General features: G+C 38.0%; 1 pseudogene; it reads left to right on the top strand.

Annotated features, from left to right (window-relative positions):
* The first annotated feature begins 1226 nt into the window (after positions 1–1226).
* LOC125166471 (CUGBP Elav-like family member 4) lies at positions 1227–3173 on the top strand (annotated as a pseudogene).
* Positions 3174–15231: the final 12058 nt, after the last annotated feature.

Genomic DNA, 15231 nt, shown 5'->3' with positions numbered 1-15231 from the left:
TTCATAACCTTTCATAATAGTTTTCAGCATGCAGATTTTTCACCTCTTTGATTAGGTTTATTCCTAGGTATTTTATGGTTTGGTTGCAATTATAAATGGGATCAATTCCTTGATTTCTCTTTCTGTTGCTTCATTATTGGTGTATAGAAATGCAACTGATTTCTGTACATTGATTTTATACATTCACTAGTTTAAGTTGGACAATAACTCCCTTTGAACATGAGTATAAATAGGACAGTGGATGAATTATTCTCTTAGATTTTTCTATAAGTTATGAAAAAAAAGAATTAATAAAAACCAGACTCTTATTTTTCTTTATTCATTTAAAGTTATTTTTAATGGACTTGATCTCATATTTACAAAGATGATTTCAATCTTTCCTTCTCTGTATCAAAATAAACTGTTCCTATAACTTTAACTTGTACTACCAAAGTATCCTGACTGACTATTCATATATTTTGCCACATGTAGAAAACACATATAAAGATATTATAAAAATGTAATGATATGTAACCTTGTTTTAGCAGAATCAGGTATTTAGTTTAAGCTGACTCCAAGGAAGTTTAATCCATGGAGTAAGGAAAGGATTTAACTAAATGTTGGCATATCATGAGTGAAATCTTTTGAAATCCAGAGTAATAGGGAAGACAATCAAAATGGGAACTGAGATAGAAAATACTAATTGTCTAATTAAATCTGCTTCCTGATTCTGAGTAGATGTGCCATTATATCTGTTAGGTCTTGCACATGAAGTCCAAAAATTCCTTTCATGACTGATTAAATTCAAGGTCCCACATTAATCACAAGCTGTGTGTTTATCTTTCATTTGTTTCTCTTAATTAAAAAGAAAAATGGAAATTTAAGTAGTTACCTTCAACAGAATTACAGGAAAAGGTAGCAGACATATGTGACCTACTTTATTTAGAGATCAGTAAGTTAAATGTTTTAATATTTTCACATAGGAATTATCCAATAAACAGATGCACACATTTAGCTCAATTGAATGGAAGAAAAATAGACTATAAATCTTCAAATAAAAAATTACTCAAGACAAACCCACATGGATTATTTTAAGAAAACTGTCAGTTAACATTAATGACTTCATATGATGAATTTCAACACAGTATGGCTCCCTAAACCCAAAGTGTGCTGTTTTGCAGCAGCGTCTTCATTTGTTCCTAGTCTAAGGCAATGAGTGCTGGCAGTAGAACTGGATAGGGATAACGATGCTTCAGGTGGATACATCCCTCAAGGTGAGAAACCTCCTACAGAAGACCAGCAACAGCACATCTCTCTCAGTGGCATATTCCAAACCATAATGTACCATAACCAAAGGAGCAGGTTGGTAGAGAATATAATCATAGTGCTGTCAGATTTAAGAAATAAATATTTAGGACATTCAGTTCAATTTACATTTCAGATAGGCAATTACTAATTTCTCACTGTAAGTATATACTAAATATTGTATCTTCTATTTTATCTGGCAACTCTATATAATAAGTTTCCAAAGACAAATAAGAACATATTCAAAGGCCAATAAGGAAAAAAGAAACCATTTAAGGTATTTTACAGAAAATTTAATACAGAGAATTGGTTACATGGGTATTGGAAGGCCTATGAGAGCAAAAGGGAAATAGTGAGGTCACTCGGATGTTAGTAACTACAGGAAAGAGCTATGATCTGCAGGTCTGAGGCACAAAAGGGAGGGGCTTATTTCCTGGAACCCACAATGAAAGGAGAGGTAGCAGAGCTGTACCTAGACCTTGATAAGCGGCCCCACCATTGATAGGCAACATGGGGAAGGAACCACCCAAGGTAAAGTATGAACCCCGCAAAAAGTTCCAGGTGGGATTAACAAGACCACCAAGGAAGACAAGGAGCCGACTCTGACTACTGTGGAAAAGAGGCTTGCTCTTGAATTGGTGTTAGCTACTGCTGTATTAATGCTGATATCAACCCGCCTTCTCCTCCTCCAACCATTGGTAGAGCCCAGCCTGAAACAAGCTGGCCAGGAACTCTAAGAAATACCATTCCCCTCTCCTTAAAATACACAGAGAAACACAGAAAGTGTGAAGGCAATTCCTCAAAGACCATCTTTTTGAAAATCTGGAGAAAAGAATAAGGTTCAGAAAAAAATTAGAACATTAATTTAAGTTCCAAAATTAACAAACTAAAGAATTAACAGCTGAAGTGACAGAATTAATAAGAAAGACAAAGACTTTATGTAAGTATAAATAATTTCATCAGAGTGGTTAGGATAATATTTCTCTTATAAAAAGAATTTGATTTCCTATAAGCTGCAAATAAATTTGGCAAGGTAAAATTAAAACTATTTTAACTAACAGGCAGAAGAGAAAAATGGCCAGTACCAGAGATCAAATCAATCAAATGGAGGAAGCTCCCAGAGAATTTTCTTAGTGTTAAAAACACATAAAAAAAAGAAAGAAAGAAAGAAAGAAAGAAAGAAAGAAAGAAAGAGCTAGACTATTCTAGGAGCCTCATCCAGTCTGGTGGTCAATCTTGCCACACTGACAAGAGTACATGATGCTAAAAATGCAGCAGATAACTGGCCAGGTGGGCATGTTCAACCCCATGGCCATCCCATTTGGGGCTCCCAGCACCCACACACCAGCACTGATACAGCAGCGAGAGGCACTGATGGCGTCATTTGTGCCGGATGGCCACCTGAACCCCATGGCTGCCTTCACTGCTGCTCAGATGCAACAGATGGTGGCCCTCAAGATGAACGTCCTGGCAGCCTCACCGTAACCCCAGCTTCAGGCGGCAGCACCTCTCCGGGCATCACTTCACCAGCTGTGCGTGCCTAGCGCCCCATCCCCTACTGGGGTGACTGGCTTCACGGGCCTCCCAACAGGCCAGTGGGCAAGCTACTGTGGAAACAGTTTCCCACTGGTATCCCTACCCCCCTACCCAGCACAGAGGCCCACCACCACAGGCTCCCTGCAGCAGGCTACTGGAATCAAAAGTATTCAGGTCCCACGGCCTATTGTGCCAACTATGGTCAGATAAGACAGGCCTTTCCTCAGCAACTTCCATTGATCCCCCAGCAACAGAGAAAAGGCTCTGTGAGCTCCAACCTCCCAGCCAGCGTGCAAACCGTCAGCCAGGCCGTGAACGTCTTCCGGGGGGGGGGGGGTGGGGGGGGGGCATGAGAGTCTCAAAGTGCAGCAGAAGCGGCCCAGAGACGCCAATCGCCCTTCCGGTGCACCTACAGGTCTCTCCCCTCACCCCGGGGGGAAGACCAGGACACGTGCAGGGCAGGATGCTTAATGGGCTACATTAAAAAACAAACCTCTCTCTCTCTATTTGAAAATGAGAACTTTTGACGTATCAGCCAATATCAATCAAGCTGAGGACTCCAGACACTCAGTGAACTAATATTTCCTTAAGGAAAGTATAGTATCTGTGAGATTCAGAGGGCACGTGCTTGGGGAAAATATATATGACGTAAAGAAGAAGACAATGAAGAAAAATGGGGGGGGGGGGGAGCACAAAAAATGGCATCTTCTCAACAAAATAACTTGAGACCAGATGGGGATGCTGAAGGGCTGAGAATCAGGAAGAAACGCAGCTTACTGATCCCCAGAGCTTTTCTAGCCTGAGGGCTCTAGGGCAAACTGGGGCAGGCTGGGGCAGGCTAGGGCAAGCTGTGTGGCCGGGATGGTTCCCAGGGGACAGCTAGGAAGATGCCAATGAGCATCTCTATTATTCCTTTAGCTATTTGGGGACCAAAGGACCAAACTTTTTATTGCAGATGTGTAGCTCGATGTCAACCAGAGGGGTCATGGAGGAGAACCTCCTTCCCGAAGCGTGGGTGTTCTTGAGACAGCTTAGCATGATTGTCTGAAAAATGTAATGAAAAATGAAGTTTAAAAACCACAAAAAAACCAAAAAGGGGAAAATGCTTCAGTGCTTTTAAAAGAGTAAAATAATAGTTCTTTTATACTTTGAGAGGTGCCTTCATTATCCTTGTTCAAGTCTATGACGCTTTCCTACAGTTTTATGTATCATATGTCTGGATGGAGCCATTAAGATGAACAAATGGGTGGGTGTTTGGAGATAGTAACAAAAATATTAAAACACATTAACCATGAAGTGTGAGAAAACAAGGAGGTGAAAAAAGGGACTGACATAAGCAAGATAATTGTGAAAAGTTTGTAAATGCTTCTCTTTCCCCTCTTAAAATCCTAATAAGTATACAGAATTTTTTAAAAAGCATTTGAAATACCTATAAAATAGAGGAAAAATTAGGAGAATGCAGATTTTAAAAAAATTAAAGGAAAAAAAAAACCCTATAGATGTTAGCATTACTGCTAAAATCCCAGAAGTTGTAGTGCTGTACTTTTGCAGAGTTGAGTCTCAGGGCGAATCCCTTCTCCCTGCATGCTCTCGGAAGCCATTGATCCCCAGAGCCAGGCCAGCCTCACCCAGACTTGCAGGCTCCTGGGTGCCCACCACTGGTGGAGGCTGTGCCCCAGGCAGTAAAGACCCTCCACCAGCTCTTGCCTGCCTTGCACTGAGATCTGGATGCACTATCAGATCATCCTCTCTCTGCAAACCCTCAACCCTTTCCGCTTCAACACCTTCCAGAGATTTTCCAGGCAAGGGAGACCTGGGAACTTTCACCCTAAAACAACTAAACAACACAAACGCACACATACAAAAGCCTTGAAGAAGAGAGAAAAAAATAAACAATCTTTGAAGATTTCTGAAAACTGTTTAGAAGGAATTTTGAAAAACAAGGATGTTTAAATTATGCTGGTTCAGTTTTTTTGTAAATATATTTGCATATTTTATAAGGCTTTTAATTGTACTGATAGAGAAAATAATGAGGAAAATTACGTAATAAAAGCACAAAATTTATCTTTGGTAAATTATTTATTGCAGTTAAAAAAGACTATTAAAAAACTCAAAATCAGAAAAAAGCACTGAATTATTGAAGAAGACATATTTTAAAGTATAACATATTTAATATAATTTATTTGCTCCTTTGGGAAGACTTATTTTGGCATTCTCCTTGATAGCCCTTCTCCCATTGTTGCCCAGTTCATCTGGAAGCCAGGACATCTCAGATCTACCATTTCTTTCTTTCTTTCTTTCTTTCTTTCTTTCTTTCTTTCTTTCTTTCTTTCCTCTTTCTTTCTTTCTTTCTTTCTTTCTTTCTTTCTTTCTTTCTTTCTTCCTTTCCTCTTTCTTTCTCTCTCTCTCTCTCTTTTTATTTTTTTTTTAGAAAAACAACTATCTGGTTACTCTCCTGCTTTATCTTTCCATTTTGTTGGTTAATTATTCTTTTTAAAATTGTTTTTTTCTTTCTCTTGGCTCCTCCTTTGGGGATGTCCAGAAGAAAACAAAAACAAACAAACAAACAGTTGAAATTCAATACAACTTATCTTTTCACACTCAACTCCGTAAAATTCCTTGTAACTTTCTGTAACTATTAGTTGGTGCTTTCTCTAGCTTAGCCCAAATTAAGGCACATTTTAAAAGAAAAAGAAAGAAAAGAAATGGAAAGAATTAGAGAAGCAAGGAGACATGGAGATACAGAATAAGATACAGGCATTCTAAAATCAATCAAATGTAGTTATAGAAGTAAGAAAAACAGGAAGAAATCAGATACACAATAAAAAACTACTTCTTAAAATTGAATATTTCAGAACAAAATGGCGTATCTAGTACTAAGCAAGTGAGTATCATAGCCAGGACATTTTGGTGAAGTTTCAGAGTCCCAAGAATAACATTAAATTCCTAAACGATTCCATAGACAGAATTCTAGTTCCTTACAAAAGAACAAATACCAGACATTTCATCAACAACTCTGCCAGGAAACAATAGAACAATATGTTTAAAGTCATCAAGGAAAACTTTACAAATTAGTAACTAAATGTCCAACAAAAGTGGCATTCAAAACTAAGGAGAAATAAAGCCAAATAATATTTTGGTTTCTTTCCAAAAAAATTTTTGAAGGAAATATATAGAGATTACTTCCTCAAAATGATACAGCATAAGGAAGAAAGAGAAAGATATAATTGAAAACTGAAAAAAAGGGGGGATGAACAAAGAAACCAATAAAACATAATAAAAGAAAATTAAACAGAAACCAGCTAGTATTCACAGAAAACACTTTTCAAGTGTAAATTTATTGAACAGTGAAAGTAATTTTAGAAAAAAAGGTTTTGATTTGTTGAATAAATATATTGGTAGAAAATGTAGGTAAATGTAAGGAGGTAGGGTTCTGAATGGGACAAAACAATGATGCTTTGTTTGCTTTATAAACCCTAACATAGAAACAGAAATAGCAACTGGAACACCAAAGAGAACACAGAAGCAGCAATTTCAGCAAAACCAAGTTAAGAGTTATCCCCATCACCCTACCCAAATGCCCTGAACGTGAATGAAACAGCAAATCCTTCATAGACCCCTCATGGGTTTAATAGCAGTACAAGTAGCTGGGAGAAGAAAAAAGGACTACTAATAGTTCTAAAGTCTCAGAGTCCAATAAACCCCAGCAGATATTCCCATGCATATTGAGAAAATCGGGAAACAAGAAACAGTATCTATAGGCTATAATTTGTGGGTGGGAGGTTAAAAATATTTACCAAGCCTCACTACACTGGCAGCATGAATATCAGAGTGTCCTGGGGTAGCTTATCTCTGAAGAGCTAAGGTGTCAAATATGGTGGCTACTACCCATATATAGCTATTAAGCTAGTCTGGATTCCAATTTACTGATAATATGAAATACGCACCAGGTTTTGGAGACTTAGTGGCCCCTCCACAAAAAAAAAAAAAAAAAAAAAAAGAGCATAAATTATCCCAGGCTTTTATTTTGATTTAAAATTAAAATGTTAATTATTTATGATAAATAGGATTGTGTAAAATGTATTGTCAAAATTAATTTCATCTGTTTCTTTTCATTTTTTTCTAATGTGGCTAGTAGAAAAGTTAAAACTGCTTATGTGATTCATACCCATATATCAGATGGTGCTATTCTAGAGGTTCAGACATATCTCAGAAATCTTTAGAAACTGACAGAGACTTCCAAATAGTGGGGGTATAATTAAAACTGAGTAGAAAAGAAACACTAGAATAAATGAACAATTTCAGATACTGGGATGAGAGGGTTCTTTAAGAGGTAGTTAAATCCAAAATGTGGGACTTTATATAGGAAAAATGACTGTTTCTCTGGAAAATCCATTGTATGAAAAAGGGAGAGGAAATTTAGAAGTATAAAAGAGACTTACAAAACATGACCAAATTAGATAGTTTATACTGTTTTCAACTTCATTATTTCTGTATCTCTAGTATCATATCAATAATAAAGCCCATCTCTTGAATTTTTCATTTCAGATATTAAGTTTCTAAGTTCTAAAATTTCTATTTGATTATTTGGTTTTGCAGTTTCAACTTCTCTGCCTTGAGTTACCATTCAATAACCTGTGGTATTGATACTTTCTTTATACCCTTGAATATACCTGTAGTGGGTGGTTTAAGCTCTTGATTTGCTAATAACAAGATTTTTGTTACCTCTAAGGCTGTTGCTATTGATTTTTTTGTTTTTCCTGGCTATGAGTCACATTTTCATTCTTCCCAAGTGTTTATAATATATATATATATATATATATATATATATATATATATACACATACATACGTATATATATATATATATATATATATATATATATATAAATGAACATTGTGATACTATGCTGCTGAGTGTTGTGATTATGGTGTCTTCCTTTAAAGAGTGTTGATTTTTATTTAAGTTTAATTACTATCATTTAGCCAGGACTCATTCAGTTTTAGTTTACATTGAAGATAGATCCACTATAATCCTTGGGTAAGACTAGATTAGCCTTTGCCTCAGTGTGTGGCTTTTCTTTTTTCTCATTTGTATTCCTATTATGTTCAACAAGGTGTCTCCACTCTGGCTAATGGATGTGTTAGTATCTCTTAGAACTTCATGACCTATGAAATCTCCATCCAGTTTTTAGTTTCTCAATGACAGTTCTTTCTCAGGCCTCACATAACCTGCATATGTGTTTAGTATTTGGTCAAAACTCAAAAGGAAACCTATGCAGATTTCTGAGAAATCAGAATCCCTGGAATCTGATTTCTTACACTTCCACCTTGCTGACCTGATGATCTTTAAAATTTGTATTCCATTTCCTAGTACCATAGTTTGCAAAGTACATTATAAGAGAGGGTAAACATGGAACTCAAATCAAGTGTTTTCCTTCTTCAGGACCATAGCCATGCACTATCTGCTTTCCAATGCCCCCCCCCCCCAAATTGCCTCATATTGTCTGTCAAATTTTACAGTTGTTTATAGTTGGGAAGAGCCAGGTCAACTATAAATTATTCTATCACGGAAGAGACTAGAATTCTACAGGGAGAAATTGATTAATCTAAAGTCATAGTGTGAGAACATCCTCTCAGAAAATTATAGACTAAACAGATATGTAAGTTTCACAAAATTTGGCCACTTGTTAGTTTACAGAGGGAAGTTCAAATCTCCAAAAATAAAAACTTATGGACACTAGCACTGGTGAATTTGTAATTGAATAAAAAAAAAAGGTATACAACTGTCTTAGTCATAAAATAATTCATAATAACTTAAAAGAATTTAGAATACAAAGTATGTTCTTTTGCAACAATAAAATAAAATTAGAAATCAATAATGGAAAGATATCAAGGATATCTGCAGATGTTCAGAAATTAAATAACATATTTTAATAACATGGGTCAGTGAAATCAAAATGTAACATAGAGAGCATTCTGAATAGGATGAAAATGAAAATACAACATATTATAATTTGTGAGATGAAGCTAAAATAGCACATAAGGGAAATTTATATCATTGAAGAGTTCTGTTATTTTTTTGTTTGCCTTAATAAACAAGAACAAAAAAAGTAAGTTCTACCCAAAGTAAGTAGTAAAAAGAAAATAGTAAAGATCACAGCAGAAACTGATAAAGTGAGAAACAGAAAAATAATAGAGAACATTAATGATATCAACTATTTTTTTGTAAACATAATATAAATTGAAAAAATAACACAACTTATCAACATAAAAAGAGAAGAAAGTTATCAACATCAAGAGATGTCTATTTTAGCTTCAGAAATTAAGATAATAAATTAATATTAAGTATGCTAATAAATTTGACAACTAAGATAAAATGAAAATAAATTTTAAAAAACATGAATTTTCAAAGTTGACTCAAAAAGAAATAGATAACTAGACTTCTAGGGAAAATGGCAGAATATGAGGATCCTAAGTCACATCATCCCACAATACAGCTACATAACACACACATCAGTGTAAATTGCCCAAAAATTGACCCAAGGCTGGCAGAACAGACTCTTCACAACTAAATGCAGAGAAGAGGCCACATCCAAGAAGAAAGGGTAGAGATGTAGTGGGAGCCAAAGAGACTCAAGGGACTGTCTGCAGGAGGAAGGAACATTGTGGGCATGGAGAGGAGAGAAGACTAAATCCCACAGCAGGCACTCCAGGTATGGGGGGCCCACACAGAGAAGACAAATCTCCATAAACTTTGGCTTTGAAAAGCAGAAGAGTCTAATTATAAGTGAGGCTTAACACCTGGAACTTTAACAGTCAGCATGCTGGGCTCTGAGAGAGCCAGCAGGGGGCATTCCCATCCTTAAAGAGACAGCCACAACAGACAGCCCTGCCAAGATACAACATAGAAGCAGCAATTTGATAAATACCTGGGGTATTCGTAGCAAACCAGCATGGAACATGCTGGCAGCTGCCTCTGAGTTCTCCTGTATACCTGCCCTCTCCAATCAGCCTTTGGCTGGAGCCCGTTGAAAGTGGTGCCACAAGTCTGGCAGTGTGCAAACAGCCTCAACAGGAGTCACTGCCACTCTAAAATGACTCCTGCCCTAAGGAGAAAGAGAGATAACCATGCACACCAGTCTTACTGTGGCCTCAGTAGTGGCAACAGGAGCAGAGGTATGGTCTGACTACAGGCCCCACCCACCAATGAAAGCTTCTCAGGGGATAATACAGGGAAAATGCCTTGCAGTTCAATGCTACTGCATCTCTGGCATATGTCTGGTCTGACTCACCTCAAGAAGGAGAGCCCAAGGAGGCCCCAGACTAGCCTATTAACAACACAAAGACCAAACCCTGTCCACAACAGGCAAAAAGAGCCATTGCAGATGACTGACTGAAGACAAATCTACCACAGAGGGGCACATGCAGCACACACAGGAGGCACCCCTAAAGAACCAGGTGAACAGGGGACACAGCACTTTAAGGCACAACAGGAACTCTTCTTCATAAGGCCACTATTTACAAGAGCAGGAGGTGTAAATGACTTTCCTAACACATAGAAACAGACAGACTTAGACAAAATGAGAAGACAGAGAATATTCCTCAAATTAAAAAACCAGGACAAATATCACAGCAAAAGAGCTAAATGAAACAGAAATAAGTAATATGCCTGATAGAGAATATAAACTAATGTCGTAAAGACAGTCACTGGGTTTGACAAAAGAGTGGATGATCTCAAAAAACATAAAACATAAAAAAGAACCAGCCAAGGATGAAGAAGTCAATAAATGAAATTAAAAATACACTATAGGGAATAAATAGTAGACTAGGGGAAGCAGAAGAATGGAACAGTGACCTGGAGGACAGAGTAATGGAAAGCAATCAAGCTGAACAAGAGAGGGAAGAATGACTAATAAATAATGAAAATAGATTAAGGGGAAGGTGGCAGCATAGGAGGATGCTAGGCTCACCTTGTCCTGCTGATCGCTTAGATTCCACCCACATCTGCCTAAATAACCCAGAAAACTGCCAGAAGACTAGCAGAACAGACTCTCCAGAGCCAAGTGTAGACAAGAGGCCCATGGAAGAGGGTAGGAAGGGCAGAGAGGTAGTGTGTGCCACAGGGACTGGCGGGAGCGAGCCGGGGTGGCTGAGGGGCAGCTCGCCCAGCAAGGCAGAGCCCATGAGTCTGGCTTCCAAAAGCAGAGGGGCCAGACTGCGTGAGTTCTGACAGCTAGCGGGACTTAACATCTGCAATGTTAAAAGTCAACAGCTGTGCTCTTGGAGACGGGGAGGGCGAGAGGGCACTGGGAGGGAGAGTTGCTGAGCCCCGGAAGACAGAGCTCAGCTCCGTGGGGAACAAAGGTGCTGGCAAGTGCCATCTCCCTCTCCCATTCCCCAGCTGAAATTCCAAAGGAACCAGTTCCCATCACCGAACTTCCTTCCACCATGCAAACACCCAACGCTGTGTTTCTGTGGATCCATCCCTCTGATGGGTCTGCCTCCCTCCTGGTGCTGCAGGGCCTCTCCCTCAGGGGAGCATCTATGGCAAAGTGAGCTGAGCCTGCCCCTCCCACCCCTGTGCACCTTTCGGATCCACCCTGACTAATACGCCAGATCCCATCCAAGCACCACAAGCCTGGCAGTGTGCAAGTAGCCCAGACAGGGGCCACACTACTCCACAGTGAGTCCTGCCCCTGGGAGACGGGAAGATAAGGTACACACCAATCTGACTGAATTTGACATAATTTAGCATCCTTTCTTAATAAAAATCCTCAAGAAAGTCAGGATAGAAGGAAAACACTTAAACATCATAAAAGCGATTTATGAAAAGCCCACAACTAATATCATCCTCAATGGGGAAAAACTGAGAGCTTTCCCCCTGAGATCAGGAACAGGACAGGGATGTCCACTCTCACCACTGTTGTTTAACATATTGTTGAAAGTTCTAGCATCAGCAATCAAACAACAAAAGGAAATCAAAGGCATCAAAATCGGCAAAGATGAAGTCAAGCTTTCACTTTTTGCAGATGACATGATATTATACATGGAAAACCCAATAAACCACCAAAAGTCTGTTAGAACTTATACATGAATTCAGCAAAGTTGCAGGATACAAAATTTATGTACAGAAATCAGTTGCATTCTTATACACTAATAATGAAGCAACAGAAAGACAAAAAGAAACTGATCCCATTCACATTTGCACCAAGAATCATAAAATACCTAGGAGTAAACCTAACCAAAGATGTAAAAGATCTGTATGCTGAAAACTATAGAAAGCTTATGAAGGAAACTGAAGAAGATACAAAGAAATGGAAAAATATTCTGTGCTCATGGATTGGAAGAATAAATATTGTTAAAATGGCAATACTACCCAAAGCTATCTATACATTCAATGCAATCCCAATCAATATTGCACCCTCATTCTTCTCAAAACTAGAACAACCAATCCTAAAATTTGTATGGAACTGCAAAAGACCCCGAATAGCCAAAATAATAGTGAAGAAGAAGACCAAAATGGGAGACATCACAATCCCAGACTTTAGCCTCTCCCACAAAGCTGTAATCATCAAGACAGCATGGTATTGGCACAAAAAACAGACACATAGACCAATGGAATTGAATAGAGACTCCAGAATTGGACCCACAAACGTATGGCCAATCTTTGACAAAGCAGGAAAGAATATCCAATGGAAAAAAGACAGTCTCTTTAACAAATGGTGCTGGGAGAACTGGACAGCAACATGCAGAAGAATGAAACTAGACCACTTTCTTACACCATTCACAAAGATAAACTCAAAATGGATAAAGGACATGAATGTGAGACAGGAAACCATCAAAACCCTAGAGAAGAAAGCAGGAAAAAGACCTCTCTGACCTCAGCCACAGTAATTTCTCACTTGACACGTCTCCAAAGCCAAGGGAATTAAAAGCAAAAATGAACTATTGGGACCTATGAAGATGAAAAGCTTCTGCACTGCACAGGAAACAATCAACAAAACTAAAAGGCAACCAACAGAATGGGAAAAGATATTTGCAAATGACATATCAGACAAAGGGCTAGTATCCAAAATCTATAAAGAATTCACCAAATTCCACACCCGAAAAACAAATAATCCAGTGAAGAAATGGGCAGAAAACATGAACAGACACTTCTCTAAAGAAGACATCCAGATGGCCAACAGGCACATGAAAAAATGCTCAACGTCGCTCCTCATCAAGGAAATACAAATCAAAACCACACTCAGATACTACCTCACGCCAGTCAGAGTGGCTAAAATGAACAAATCAGGAGACTATAGATGCTGGCGAGGATGTGGAGAAACGGGAACCCTCTTGCACTGTTGGTGGGAATGCAAACTGGTGCAGCCGCTCTGGAAAGCAGTGTGGAGTTTCCTCAGAAAATTAAAAATAGGTCTATCCTGTGACCCAGCAATAGCACTGCTAGGAATTTACCCAAGGGATACAGGAGTACTGATGCATAGAGGCTCTTGTACCCCAATGTTTATAGCAGCAGTTTTAACAATAGCCAAATGATGGAAAGAGCTTAAATGTCCATCAACTGACGAATGGATAAAGAAATTGTGGTTTATATACACATGGAATACTACGTAGCAGTGAGAAAGAACGAAATATGGCCTTTTGTAGTAACGTGGATGGAACTGGAGAGCGTTATGCTAAGTGAAATAAGTCATTCAGAGAAAGATAGATACCATATGTTTTCACTCTTATGTGGATCCGGAGAAACTTAGCAGAAGACCATGGGGGAGGGGAATGAAAAAAAAAAGTTAGAGAGTGAAAGAGCCAAAGCATAAGAGACTCTTAAAAACTGAGAATAAACTGAGGGTTGATGGGGCGTGGGAAGGAGGCAAGGGTGGGTGATGGACATTGAGGAGGGCATACAGATGGCCAATAAACACATGAAAAGATGCTCAACATCGTTCATTATTAGGGAAATGCAAATCAAAACTACAATGAGATATTACCTCATACCTGTCAAAATAGCAAAATAAAAATTACAGGAAACAGCAAGTGTTACTAAGGATGCGGAGAAAAAAGGAACCCTTGTGCACTGTTGGTAGGAATGCAAAGTGGCACAGCCACTGTGGAAAACAGTTTGGAACTTCCTCAAAGAATTAAAAATAGAATTACCATACAATCCAGTAATTCCACTACTGGATGTTTACTCAAAGAATACAAAAACACTAATTCAAAAAGATATATACACCCCTATGTTTATTGCAGCATTATTTACAACAACGAAATTATGAAAAGAGCCCATGTCCATCATAGATGAATAAATTATTACATATATAAGAATAGATAAATCATTACAAATACAAACAAAACGTAAGTATATAATGGAATATTATCCGGCTCTGAAAAGAATAAAATCTTGCTATTTGCAATAATATGGATGGACTTAGAGGATATAATGAGTGAAATCAGTCAGAGAAAGACAAATGCCCTATGATATTACTTACATGTGGAATTTAAGAAACAAAACAACCAAAGAAAAACAGAGACAAACCAAAAAACAGACTCAACTTTAGAGAACAAACTGATCACTAGTGGGAAGGTTTGTGGGGGGATGGGTGAAATAGATGAGAGAGATTAAGAGTACACTTATTATAATGAACACTGAGTAATGTATAGAATTGCTGAAGCAGCATATTGCTGCTTTATGAAACCAATATAACACTGTTTATACTGGCATTAAAATTTAATAAAAAATTGATAACTTATTTATTTTATTTTTTATTTTTTAAAATTTACACCCAAATTAGTTAGCATATAGTGAAACAATGATTACAGGAATAGATTCCTTAATGCCCCTTACCCATTTAGCCCATCCCCCCTCCCACAACCCTTCCAGCAACCCTCAGTTTTGTTCTCCATATTTATGAGTCTCTTCTGTTTTGTCCCCCTCCCTGTTTTTATATTATTTTTCTTTCCCTTTCCTTATGTTCATCTGTTTTGTCTCTTAAAGTACTCATGTGAGTAAAGTCATATGATTTTTGTCTTTCTCTGACTGACTAATTTCACTTAGCATAATACCCTCCAGTTCCGTCCACGTAGTTGCAAATCGAAAGATTTCAGTCTTTTTGATTGCTGAGTAATACTCCATTGTATATAATATACCACATCTTCTTTATCCATTCATCCATAGATGGATATTTTGGCTCTTTCCATACTTTGGCTATTGTTGATAGTGCTGCTATAAACATGGGGGTGCATGTGTCCCTTTGAAACAGAACACCTGTATCCCTTGGATAAATGCCTAGTAGTGCAATTGCTGGGTCATAGGGTAGTTCTATTTTTACTTTTTGAGGAACCTCTATTCTGTTTTCCAGAGTGGCTGCACCAGCTTGCATTGCCACCAACAATGCAAAAGAGATCCTCTTTC

Source organism: Prionailurus viverrinus, chromosome B2 (assembly GCF_022837055.1).
Source record: "Prionailurus viverrinus isolate Anna chromosome B2, UM_Priviv_1.0, whole genome shotgun sequence".
NCBI classification, from domain to species: Eukaryota; Metazoa; Chordata; class Mammalia; order Carnivora; family Felidae; genus Prionailurus; species Prionailurus viverrinus.
The sequence above is the reverse complement of the archived record's forward strand: the minus strand, read 5'-3'. Positions and strand labels throughout refer to the sequence as shown.